At 38.1% G+C, this 12,507-nt stretch overlaps 1 protein-coding gene, 1 long non-coding RNA gene and 1 pseudogene across 2 annotated transcripts in view; 2 read left to right on the forward strand and 1 right to left on the reverse strand.

The window, feature by feature from the left end:
• The window catches only part of LOC113663787 (NACHT, LRR and PYD domains-containing protein 12-like), a 631,994-nt gene that overhangs the window by 486,504 nt on the left and 132,983 nt on the right, over positions 1 to 12,507 (reverse strand). The window lies entirely within an intron of this gene.
• LOC113663806 overlaps positions 1 to 12,507 on the forward strand; it is a 589,387-nt pseudogene that overhangs the window by 391,174 nt on the left and 185,706 nt on the right.
• LOC125139557 lies at positions 569 to 5,533 on the forward strand. The gene is made up of 5 exons (XR_007138588.1): positions 569 to 727; positions 2,434 to 2,934; positions 3,036 to 3,150; positions 3,292 to 3,388; positions 4,949 to 5,533. It is a non-coding gene; the product is annotated as an uncharacterized LOC125139557 (long non-coding RNA).

Consider the following 12,507-nt stretch of genomic DNA (forward strand, 5'->3'; position numbering starts at 1 on the left):
TAACTCTTTGCTTGATTTGCGCTTCATTTCACCCTCTGCGTTTTGCTTTGTGTAAATCGGTTTTTGGCTAACGTTAATGCTAAACCGTGATTATTTAGAAAATCACTAAGCACTACTTACGGGAAAAATGCGATCTACCCGAGTCAATACCGTTACACGATCAACAAGGAAAGTCGTCACTATTGTAAGTTAGTATTGTTAAATAGAGGGGAAAACAGCATTTTACATGTTAGTAAGGTATAGGGTATTCTTAACTTTGTTAACCATGTGGTTATTTCTGATCTTAGACGTGCAACATAACGTGCGTTACATAACATCCGTTATGAAAAACATCCATAACAGAAAATATATCATTTTCAATTATCACAAATGTCTTGTATTTCAGGAGCTTATTTGTTTTGTTTTTTTAGCGTAGCTCTTCTTAGCACAATTTAACTAGTTAAATGTAATTTGGCATTATTATTTTGCTTTGAATGTGATTCATTGTATATTCTCATTTTTTTGTATGTAATATTTATGTTGTCAATTAGTTGGAATGTAACACTTCACATGTCAAAGTGCTTTTGTTTGTCTTTTCATAGGTTTGTAGTGCAGTGTAAGCGTTGCAGATTTGCCCACAGTAGCAGAGACGTCCTCTTGAAACACTACAGGCTTCGGCACTATCAAGTGTGATCCTATCAGCATCCTTGCTTGTATACTGACCGTATCTGCACTTTTAAAACTTTAGGTGTGTTAAACACAGTTGACAAGATCACACAAACATACTGCAGTTACTGACCACTTTAATTTTTCATGTGTTTTATGTGATTTCAAAGATGTTTTTAAACCATCTCAGAAATCATTTGAGGAGACATGACACAGTTTAGTAGCCACATATCTCGGAAGCATAAATCTGAAGGTTTTGTAAATTTTAGCTCTTCCGTTACATTGCAGACTGGTTGTTTGGGAAGCAATGAAGAGGCAGGGTCTGAAGAGTCAGGAGATTTTATGCACAATCCGCAGTCAAATGTTACTGATGTCACTGTTCCTGCAGTTCCTTATGAACACAAAACAAAAGTGTATTTAGGGCCTGTAGAGTATAGAGCTCTAGAGCACAAACTTGCATCATTGATCCTTTACATGCAGACAGTTTTGCATGATCCAAAAAGTGCAATTCAGGAGTTATTAAGTTGGATGTGTGATAATGTTTCATTGTCTAGGTATACAGCAAAACAATCAATCAGGGATATTATAAGAAAGTATGAAAGCCACATTTGATGAGTCACTGGCAGAAGAGCTTGCTGAATTGTTATCAACAGAAGTGCTCAAAACAAATCCTGTTTTATAGCCACTGCAAAGAAGGGTACTCTCTCAACAGAATACAGATGGAATGCTTATTTTAAAGAGCATTTACAAGTAATTGATCCTGTGGAGTACCGATATGATAGATTACACCAAAATAGCGTTGTGTATGTCCCAGTGTTGAGGGTTCTTGAAGTGTTGCTAAATAGAGCAGATGTCTTGGAAAATGTGCATTTGCATGGAATTCACTTCAGTGAAGGCATGATTTTGACCTCAGGTCAATGCAGTGGCGTGGCCTGATTTTTTTCGGAATACTCGGTGTACTTGTCAATGCTAACAAGGTGGCCTTTCTTTGCAAAAGGCTTTCGTCATGGTACATTGAGCACTACACGGAGTTTTCTGAAACAAGTGCAATTGAAATACTTGAGCCAGAGGATCTAAATGATCCTCATCCTCTCACATCATATACAGTTAAGGGAAGGAACATGATTGCACTAAAGAGATTCCTTCTCCATTAATTGTTTTTCACATAGCCACACAATGATTTCCTGATTTGAACTTTAACATAACAAAGTATGTCACAGGTTGAAGGAACTGTTCTCCGAAATGTAAATGACATTTTAAACCTGTATGACTTCCTAATGCAGAAGACAAAAGCGGGTGTTTTAAAGCGATAGTTCACCCCAAAAATTCCAGTAATTCCAAACCTGTAAGATCATTGTTTGTCTTTGGAACACCAATTAAGATATTAAATCCGAGTGCTCTGTGACCTTCCATAGACAGCAAGGGTCTGAGGTTCAACATTCATGCACTTGAGTCAGTCTTCTTTATAAAAGCACTAAGCCCCAAATAAATAGCTCAGGTGAGGCAGTGGGTTTCCATGTGACATCAGGGGTTTTACTTATGAAGCTATGAGAATACTTCTTTTTGGTACTCTCCAAAATGCCACTAGGGTGATGTGGAGGAGAAGAATTGTGGAATAAAGGGATTTTTCACACACAAAATATTCTTGCAGTAAATTACCGTAGCAAATTTTGAAAGTTAGAATTTTTGAACTACCACCTTTAAGTCATTTAACATGTTACCACATATAAAGCCTTGCCATATACTTAATGTACTTGATTTATTTTTGATCAGAATTTTGTTTTACAGAATATGCGGCTCCGTGTTGTGTTGGCCCCTGGTAATATTACGAGGATGGATATTTTGCAAAATCTCACTTCGGTTGAACATTTGAAAACAATTCTTCAAGAAAGGCTTGAAATCGAGGATGATTTTCTGATTCAGTTTGAGGATCCTGAGTTCGGAAATGAACTTGACCAGTATAACAGAGCTTCCACAAGAAAGAGCAGTGCTGAAGATCATCCAGAAAGTACCTGAAGAATCAGAAATAGAGACCTCGAAAAAAGTGCACAATGACTCTAGATGTTTAAAGAAAGCAAAGAGATGTGAGGTAAACTTCCTCCCAGACAACCCAGTAGGGCAGACAGATTGTTCCTTACAGAAGGAAAAAGATGCACTACAAGAGGAAATAAAGAAGAAACATTTCAGCATTACAATTGTTGACTCCAAAATGGAGCTGACATTCTCTCTGAGAAGAATGGAGATATTTAATGAAGAACCTCTTGTGGCTGAATGTTTTTGGAAGATCAGGTGAGTATGTATTTGAGATTATTTATTTATGTAAAGATTAATTGGCTTGTGTAGTCTTAATTCTTACTGTTCACTGTGTGTGTGTGTGTGTGTGTTTTGAGGTCTCTGCCGAGTTTTACAGAATTACACAAACCAACCTGAACAGTACCTTTTTGTCTCCCACATGGTGGAGCCTATGGAGATGAAATGAAGACCCTCCTAGACCAACTTGTTCAAGTAATTATTTAGTGTCAAATCATGTAAACATATTGTAAAATTTGTACCCTGTGAATGAGAATAATACTGGCCATTTAAAGGTGTAAGCCCTAAGCTTTTGGTTGAATATAACATGCATAAAACCTTTTCTGTGTCCTTCAGGCTTCTGATGTGCTTGCTCAAAGAAAAGCTACAGCTCTCAAAGGTCTACCTTTGTTTATGAGGGAAAAGTCTGGAAACTTCCTGAAGAACTTGCCTGGTAAGTGTGTTATCAGTCTGTTATCAGCATATACTCTCATACCTGAGGTACAGATCCTGTAAAGAGAAAACAGTTTTGTCTGGTGTCTGAAACTAATCTGCTAACTGTTCTAAGCTAAAAAGCAGGGAAAGACTAGAATGGAGGAGGCAAAGTGTTGGCAAAAATGTATTTATTGAATAATCTTAGTTGAATACTTATCAGTAATGAGTCTGACAGCACAAATTAAAAAAATGTGACACACTATATTGCCGAAACTATGGGACGCTCCCCTTTAAGAACGGGTTTGACTTCTTTAGTAATTTCCATGAGTACAAATTTACATTTACAGCATTTAGCAGACACTCTTGTCCAGAGTGACTCACATTTTTATTTCAGTTTATACACCTCAGCAATTGATGGTTAAGGGCCTTGCTCAGGGACCCTGCAGTGGCAACTTGGTGGACCTGGGATTTGAACCAATGACCTTCTGATCAGTAGTCGAACACCTTAACCACTGAGCTACCACGTACAAATCTTAATGAATAAGCATATAAAGATATTCTATAAAGAGATTGTGTGCTTCTAATTTTTTAACAGATTTGACAGGCCTCTGTGTAAAAGGCAACATGAAAATGCCTCTGTGTAAAAGGCAACATGAAAATGCCTCTGTGTAAAAGGCAACATGAAAATGCCTCTGTGTAAAAGGCAACATGAAAATGCCTCTGTGTAAAAGGCAACATGAAAATGCCTCTGTGTATAAGGCAACATGAAAATGTCTCTGTGTATAAGGCAATGTTAAAAAAGAATTGCCAGTATGGAAGAACTTGACTGGTCTGCATAAAGCCAAGTCCTAATAAAAGCTGAACAGCTTTGATGTGACTTTAAATGCAGACCTTGAGCCAGAAACTCAAACCAAACACCAATGACTTGTACATATGTGTAGTCAATTTAGACACTTCCAAAACTGTTGCAACAGAGATGGAGATACAATTTGTAAATACATGAATTATATTTTCATCTTTGTTGCCATGGTTTTGGAATTGCCTTTTTTCTGTTCTAAAGAAGAGTGTGTCCCAATATTTTTGTCCATATAGTGTAAGTACAAGTCATTGGTGTTTTGGTGATGTTTTTGGCTCAAGGTCTGCATTTAAATTCTCACCAGAGCTATTCAGCTGGGATTAAGCCTTTGATTTCTGCAGACATGTCAAGTTCTTCCACACTGACTGAATCAGTCATTTCTTTTTAAATCTTTCCTTACGCACAGCAGCATTGCTATTTTAGAATAGAAAAGGGTCCTGTAAAAACTCTTGCTAAAAAATTAGAAGCACACAATTCCATCGAATATTATTATATGCTTAAACATTAAGATTTGTACTCATGGAAATTACTAAAGTAGTCAAACCTGTTCATTAGAAGGGGGTGTCCCAATACTTTTGACAACATGGTGTATATCCAAGCAAATACAATGGAAAATTGCGGCATGTGTGATTTTTGGGTGATCTCTCAAATAATATAAAAATCTCATTGTGGTCCAGCAGAATTCAATAAATTATGGGTTTTAATTCTGCTTTTTTACTGCAGGACACAGACCCAGAAGACACTCATACAAAAGGGTTGAAGATGGGGGTCTTAACTGTCACTGAAGATGACGTTGCCACCATCCATTCAAACCCAAATGTAAGGTCCCTGTCTGTAGTTGTAGAGGAGCAGGTTGTGCTGGATAAAGTGCAAGACTTCCCTACAGCTGTTGCTCTCCTATTTGGCTTGTTTTATGCCATCAACATTATCTATCATAAAGAACTAAAATATACTTTTGAAACTATTCAGAAAGTGTTTATTGGCCTTGACCCCCAGTGTTCTGCAAGAGTCCAGTCCTTCAAAAACAAATTGTTAAAGTAGCTGCAGTTCATGTGATTAATCAAAAGTGCAAGTTCTGATTTGTTCCTGTTTGTTTTGTAGCTGTATAACAGTACAACATATACCAAAGTCAGTTTTGAGTTTTAGTGTAAGGTTTTATGACATTCATGTTTTGTTTTTTACAGTTGTAATACCTGATTGCTCTATGTGTTGAAACTCTGCTTGTTTTTTTTTTTTTTTTACTCCAGCACTTTAAAAGCTTTTGTGTTGGTTTACTCCAGTTTTTCCAGTTCATGTTGACAGAAAATGTGTCGCTTGGCAGAATTGTAAAATAAATATTTTTCTGTAAAAACGACAGTCTTTTTTTTATTGTGTTTACAGTATGGCTTGCAATCTCTGTGTTTGATTTTTAATGTGAATGCCATACAGGAATTTGTGGAAGAACTTTGAATGGAAGATTTAAAGCTGTACATTAAAAGAAGAAAATTAAGTTGAACCAACTTAAAAAAAAATTTAGTTAATTTGCTGCAAAGCTTTTTTGTGTTTTCCAAACTTCAGGGCTGTAGTTCTCCCTGCTCAAAGTTCACTCAACCCCCTTTTTAACTTTAAACAAACTCATGATGACTAGTTAGATGTACTTACTGAGGAAGGTTAGATGTATTTACTGAGGAAGGTTAGATGTACTTACTGAGGAAGGTTAGATGAACTTACTGAGGAAGGTTAGATGAACTTAAATTGAAGTTGCATTTTTTAAGTTAACTCAACTTCTTATTTTTTACAGTGTAACAGTGGGAAAAGAAAGCAATGTAATGTCCATCAACTCAAATAAAGAGGATGAACAATGGATCGAGACAATCCAGATAAACAAGAATGATATGTTTAGCAACTTGTATCCAGTGTCACTTTTATATCAGCGAGACTACAGAGGTCAAGCTGCAAACTTACGTATTACGTTACGTATTCTGGACACAAGATGGCGCCATTGAGCAAGAGAGCACTGAATGACTGTCAGCGTACATACGCACAAATTGAAAAGGAATTGTTAGCCATAGTTTATGGATGTGAGAAATTTCACCAGTAATGGAAAGTAAAGGAAAGTGCTCACAAGCCATTAGAGAGTATATTTAAGAAGCCGCTACATCAGGCTCCTGTGAGATCACAAAGAATGCTTCTATGACTACAGAGATACAGTCCCAAGGTTATGTACAAACTCGGTAAATAGCTATACATTGCAGATGCCTATCTCCACGAGCAGAAGGAAAATCTGCTGGAAGAGGATCTGGCAGTGAACTGAATCATGTCACAATTTCCCATTTCAGTACAGAAACTGGATGCTTTCAAAAAAGCGACAGTAGAGGATGCAGAGATGCAAATGTTAAAAAAGGCAGTGCTAAATGGATGGGCGAAAGAACGATCTATGATGCTGAGATCAATAAAGCCATACTGGACATTTCGAGAGGAAATCAGTCATGAAGATGGTCTGTTATTTAAAGCAAAAAGAGTAAGCTCATCGTTCCAAATCAGCTAAGACAGGAAATGATCAACAAAATACATGAGCCACACCTGGGAATTGTCAAATGTAAGGCAAGAGGCAGAGACATTTTGTACTTACCAGGTATGTTGACACAAATTGAAGATGCAGTATCCAGATGTGCTACCTGCAATAAAAACAGGAACAACAATCAAAAAGAGCCATTGTTCCATATGATGTGCCAGGCTGACCTTGGGGAAAAAATTGGTACAGACATTTTTTACCATAATGGGTCAGCATTTCTGTTATGTGTGGACTACTTTTCAAAGTACATTGAGGTAAATCTACTCATGGACACGACAAGCTGTGGAGTCAACAGGGAAATGAAATCCATGTTTGCAAGACATGGAATTGCGGATATAGTAGTATCTGACAATGGACCTCAGTATGCAAGTGCTGAATTTTCAGGTTTTGCAGAGGAATGTGGATTCCAGCATGTAACTTCAAGTCCTGGTTATGCACAGTCTAATGGACAAGCCGAGAGAGCAGTGCAAACAGTGAAAAATCTCTTAAAGAAATCACATGGTAGTCAATATGATCGGTATATAGCACTACTGGAATACCGCAACACGCCAATGGAAGGGATAGGATTATCACCTGCACAATTACTGATTGGGAGACATCTCAGGACGAAGCTGCCTACATCATCTGCATTATTTACCACAGAGACAATGTCGCAACTTAAGCAGAGACAGAAGAAACAGAAGAAGTATTACGTAAGGATGGCTAAATACTGTACTTACCTAATCTGCAACCTGGAGAAGGAATAAGATGCAAAAGGGAGATTCATGGAAGCCAGCTGTTGTTCTGGAAAAGCATGAACAGCCACATTATTTTATGGTAAAGACTCCTGATGGAAAGCTGTTCAGACAAAATACCAGACATTTAAGAAAAACAAGAAAAACAGACTCTTCACAATTTGAGAAAAGCGTTGACATGGATACTGATAGTTGGTTGATGCATCACAAAACAATGCACTCGACAGAAAAGGCATTACAAATGAAATAAATGGTATTGAAAGCTTAGAGAAAGAGCAAGCTTACCATACAAGGACTGGAAGAATTGTAAGAATACCTAAAAAATACAAAGACTGGGAGTTAATACAATGTATGTGCATTGTTGGATGTGTAATAAGTTGAAATGTAATAGTTTCTGAGTATAAATGCATTTGTGAAAATGTGTTGAATAATTTTGTTGTTATGCTGCAAAATTTGGTTGATGAAACTCAAATGTTGTGTTTAAAAGTTTGTGCAGAAGTTGTATGCATCAGTATAAAGGAATATACTTAAAGGCTTTCTGAAATGCTTCAGAAAGCTGAGTCGGGCTGACAAACAAAACAAACGTGTAGCCAATGAGCAGAAAGGGGCGTGTCTTGTCTATATCCGTGAGAGTGTTCAGTGCGCATGTGTGACATTAGCCGAAAGTGATTGAAACATTAACATGGCAGATAAAACCGAATAGCGAAAAATGGCTTACGATAGGGAAAGAAGCAGGACCCATGTAAATATAGGATCAGCTTTCCAGCGCTGGAGAGAACTGAAGGAGCGGGAAGGCCTGTGAAGGGACGCCGAGGTTGCGTTTTCACTTCTTGATAGGTGAGTAACGTTGGTTTTGCTTTCTTTCACAGAACTAATATATGCCTTTGTCCTTTGCATGTGTGTCATTTTTGCTTGTTTGTATATCTGCAATCGTATTGTTCTTCCCTTCAGCTATGATAAAGTCACATTTCTTTCCATTAGTTGCCTGGGTTGTGTATGTATGTGTGGGCGGAGCTATCACTACAGGGGTGGGACCCATTTGGGTTGGGGGCGTGTTTGTTTTGGTGATTTCAAATCTCAACATTGGCTTTCAAACATTGCACACCCCACCTTTAAGAAGGGGGATGTAACATATTGTATATGTTATACATATATGAGGTTATGAGGACATCCAGTGGTCATCTGATACAATGACATCCAGAGTCACGTGTGTAGGTTTTGTTACTGAAGTCAGTTAAATAAAGTAATGTGAAGGAGCAGCAGCTCGTATTCGTTTGTCTGTCTAAAGAACAGAACTGATATGATTGGCATATGAAGCCTTGAGTAGCATCTTTGTTTAGTCTGTCATGTTGTTTAGCTTTAATTAGTGTCTTTTTATTACTCTGAATCACTAAAGTGTATTTAGTTTAGCATTTATACTCTGTTTTAAACTCATGGTATCTTAAGTATGTAACCTACTGAGCCAGCAATAATGTATCCAATGTTAGAGATTTAAGCACTTATGTAGGTCGCTCTGGATAAGGGCGTCTGCCAAATGCTGTAAATGTAAATTTAGCTTAGCATTTAGCTTAGCATTTGGCTAAAACTAGAATCCCCCTTGTTAGTATGCCATAGTTTCCAATTATTTTTTTTTCTTCTACATATTTCAATGTTTTTATTTTTTCAATCATTAGCTATGAGCTATGAGCAAGGCCCTTAACCCTCAGTTGCTCAGTTGTAAGTCACTCTGAATAAGGGTGCCTGCTAAATGCCATAAATGTAAATGTATAAAATACAACAGGGTGGGTGGTGGCCTGGCTCAAGTCACCTTTCCCTATGGTAGATTTGTAGTTTCAATTCACCATTAGGCTTAGACATGATTGGTGCCATTTGTCTGGTTTCAGTGGCCTGAAGGTCTGTGATGCAATAGAATTCTAGATCCTGTTTAAATAATGCCTTGTGCAGCATCTTTGTTTACTGTCATGTTGTTTAGCTTAAATTTATGCAGTGGCAGCTTTTCTCAAAGCGAGCTCAAAGTAGTTTAACATGATTAAAGCCTACGTGATGCCATCCACGTTCCCAGTCAGTTCCCAGAACTTACATGTAACTTTACCGGTTCCCAGAAACAGTGGCCACAACCCAAACCTAAATTCTGCCTACTGTTGAGGCAAATTGTCTGAAGATGGAAAGATGATGTATATAAAAAATCTAAATCTACTTAGCTAAGAATCCCGTCACTCGGTCAGTCTTGTGATTGTCCAGATCTCTCACCACCTGGCACACAGACGAAGGATATCTCGGTGGAACCTCCAAAATTGTGGCGGCAACTTTTCATCTATATTTAAAGAAACACAGTCAGAAACAGAGTTGGTGGTAAAAGCAAAGAAGTAAAAAATATGTTCATTTTGCTGTAGCAAAAGTCGTCTTCCACAGTGTAGAGTGCCAAGACTACACAGTGAAGAGGCAAAGATTAGTCAAGTCAAGTCAAGTTTTTCTGTATTGTCAACTCTTTCACATGTACAATATATACACAAAAAAGAATCGAAAATGTATTTCTCTCAGTCCCAAGGTGCAAAATATTAGCAATGAAATTTAAATAAAGTGCAAAGCATATGTAGATACAGTGGAGAATAAGCAGACCAATGCTGCACAAAGTGACTGGTGCATGTTTCCTTATGTTAGTGGGAGGGTGAGTGGAAGGTCCTTGGGGATGTGGGATCTGAAGGGGAGTGTTGGCTTCATAGATCTGTTGAGCATGTGGCAGAAAAGAGAAGTGGAGGCAAGTTTGAGAGTGAGTTCAGCTTCCTCATTCAATCTGTTGGTCCTGGCCCGGAGACTCCGCAGTCTCCTCCCTGATGGCAGCAGACTGAAGAAGCTGTGTAATGGGTGGGTGGGATCACCTGCAATGCAGAGGGCTTTTCGGGTGAGACGGGTCGCGTAAATGTCCTGGAGGGAGGGGAGAGAGACACCAATAATCCTCTCAGCTGCTCTCACTATGCGCTGTAGTGTCTTCCGGCAGGATGCGTTGCAAGCACCGTACCACACAGTGATGCAGCTCGATAGTATGCTCTCAATGGTGCCTCTGTAGAAGGTGCGCATGATGGTTGGTGTGGCGCTGGCTCTTCTCAGTTTGCGGAGGAAGTAGAGACGCTGCTGTGATTTCTTGGCCAGTGCTGCATTAGTGATTCAGCTGTCCCTTTTATACCCTACGTGTGTGCTTGTGTAGCCTGGTATGTGTGTGTGTTAGTATGTGTGTTTGCATCTGTGTTTATGTGACCTCTCAGTCACCCCAATAATATCAGATCTTATCAAGCACGAGCACCCACACTCCCCTTAGTTCCCATGCTTTTAACACAATGTTTTATGGCAGGACCATTTGTTGTACACTGTAAAATAAATAAATAAAAAAGCTGCCAGGGAAACTCTGTGGTTACCAGAGAATTCCTGTAAAAAAAAATATACAGCAGCAACATCGATGACCTTTACGGACAAAATATGTAAATTGATTTACAGTGAATGAAATGACGGCTGAATCACTTTAAAAATTGTTAAGTCTACAATTTTTTTTGTTAATTTCACATAACTATGTTGTATATAAATAGACAATTTCCTATATTTTTGTACATGTAATAATTGCTTAATTTGCATCAATAAATTATCAAATTAACAGGGAAATATAAAAAAAACGAACTTAAACTGGTAAAACAACAGTAAAACTTTGCATTTTAAATGTCCTGTATATTCTACACAAAATATCTATAATATGCTGTATTTAGGTTTTAATAATGGTTATATTGTGGTAAATTTAAAAAAAAATACATGTTAAAATAAGACAAGAGAGGAAAATATCACTTTTGCAAAATTTATTTAAAAGCCATCAAAATAGTTGTAAACAACTGGATGCATTTTTTTCCCCTCAAACTAAGTTTGAAAAGTTATTTTTTAAAAAGTTTAAGTGCCAGGCGCACAACAACAACACAGTATGGCATAAAACAATTGGCCCATTTTTTTTTTCAACGTATACAAGATGCAAAGAAGCTACATGTAATTTTTTTTTTAAACTATGACTGAGACCAAGTTGAAATACTCCAGAAGATTAGCCTCTTTAAATCTGGACATTTTTCTGCCACAAACCCAATTCACAACAACAACCCACACTGTCCCTGTCTGGAATGTTCCACAGTATGGCACACAGTAAGACTTATCGAATCTCCATAGAGACAATCAGGTGATGCCAATAGGCCAAGTTACAGGTCAGAGGAGAGGCGAGCCCCCTTACGGTAAGAATGCAGGTTTGTTAAGGTATTGTTTTGTATTAAAACAGTTCTAATTGAATAAATGCAAGATACATATAGACCGTCTACCAGAAAGAGTTACAGTGCACCTTTAAGAGTTTAAAACAAATGACATCGTGCCTTAACCATAATACACACTGTGGATTGGATTTAACAAAGTAAAAACAGTATCTCTTCTCAAACAAACAGTCAGAGTCAACAGAAAGAGTCCATATTTAGGCTTCACGCCACTCGTGATCTGAGAGTTTCTGTATCAGGGTGAGGACTCGAGGGTTCAAGTTGAGAGGAAGCTTGGAGTATTTATTACTTTGGTTCCCTTTTCTGGGTTTATTGAGAAAAAACACCTGTAGAATAAAAGCATATTAAGCATTTTATTTGATCAGTAAAAAACTAGTGTGTGTGTCTGTATGTACATACTGTATGTGTGTGTCAATGCATAAATGTATGTGTGTCTGTCTGTCTGTCTGTCTGTCTGTCTGCATGTGTGTGTCTGTCTGTCTGCGTGTGTGTGTCTGTCTGTCTGCGTGTGTGTCTGTCTGTCTGCGTGTGTGTGTCTGTATGTCTGTGTGCATGTGTGTCTGTCTGTCTGTCTGTGTGCGTGCCTGTGTGTGTGTGTGTGTGCCTGTGTGTGTGTGTGTGTGTGTGTGTGTGTGTGTGTGTGTGTGTGTGTGTGTGTGTGTGTGTGTGTGTGTGCGTATGAGCCAGACTAGACAGGAGAAA

This window comes from Tachysurus fulvidraco, chromosome 19 (assembly GCF_022655615.1).
Source record: "Tachysurus fulvidraco isolate hzauxx_2018 chromosome 19, HZAU_PFXX_2.0, whole genome shotgun sequence".
Taxonomy (NCBI): Eukaryota; Metazoa; Chordata; class Actinopteri; order Siluriformes; family Bagridae; genus Tachysurus; species Tachysurus fulvidraco.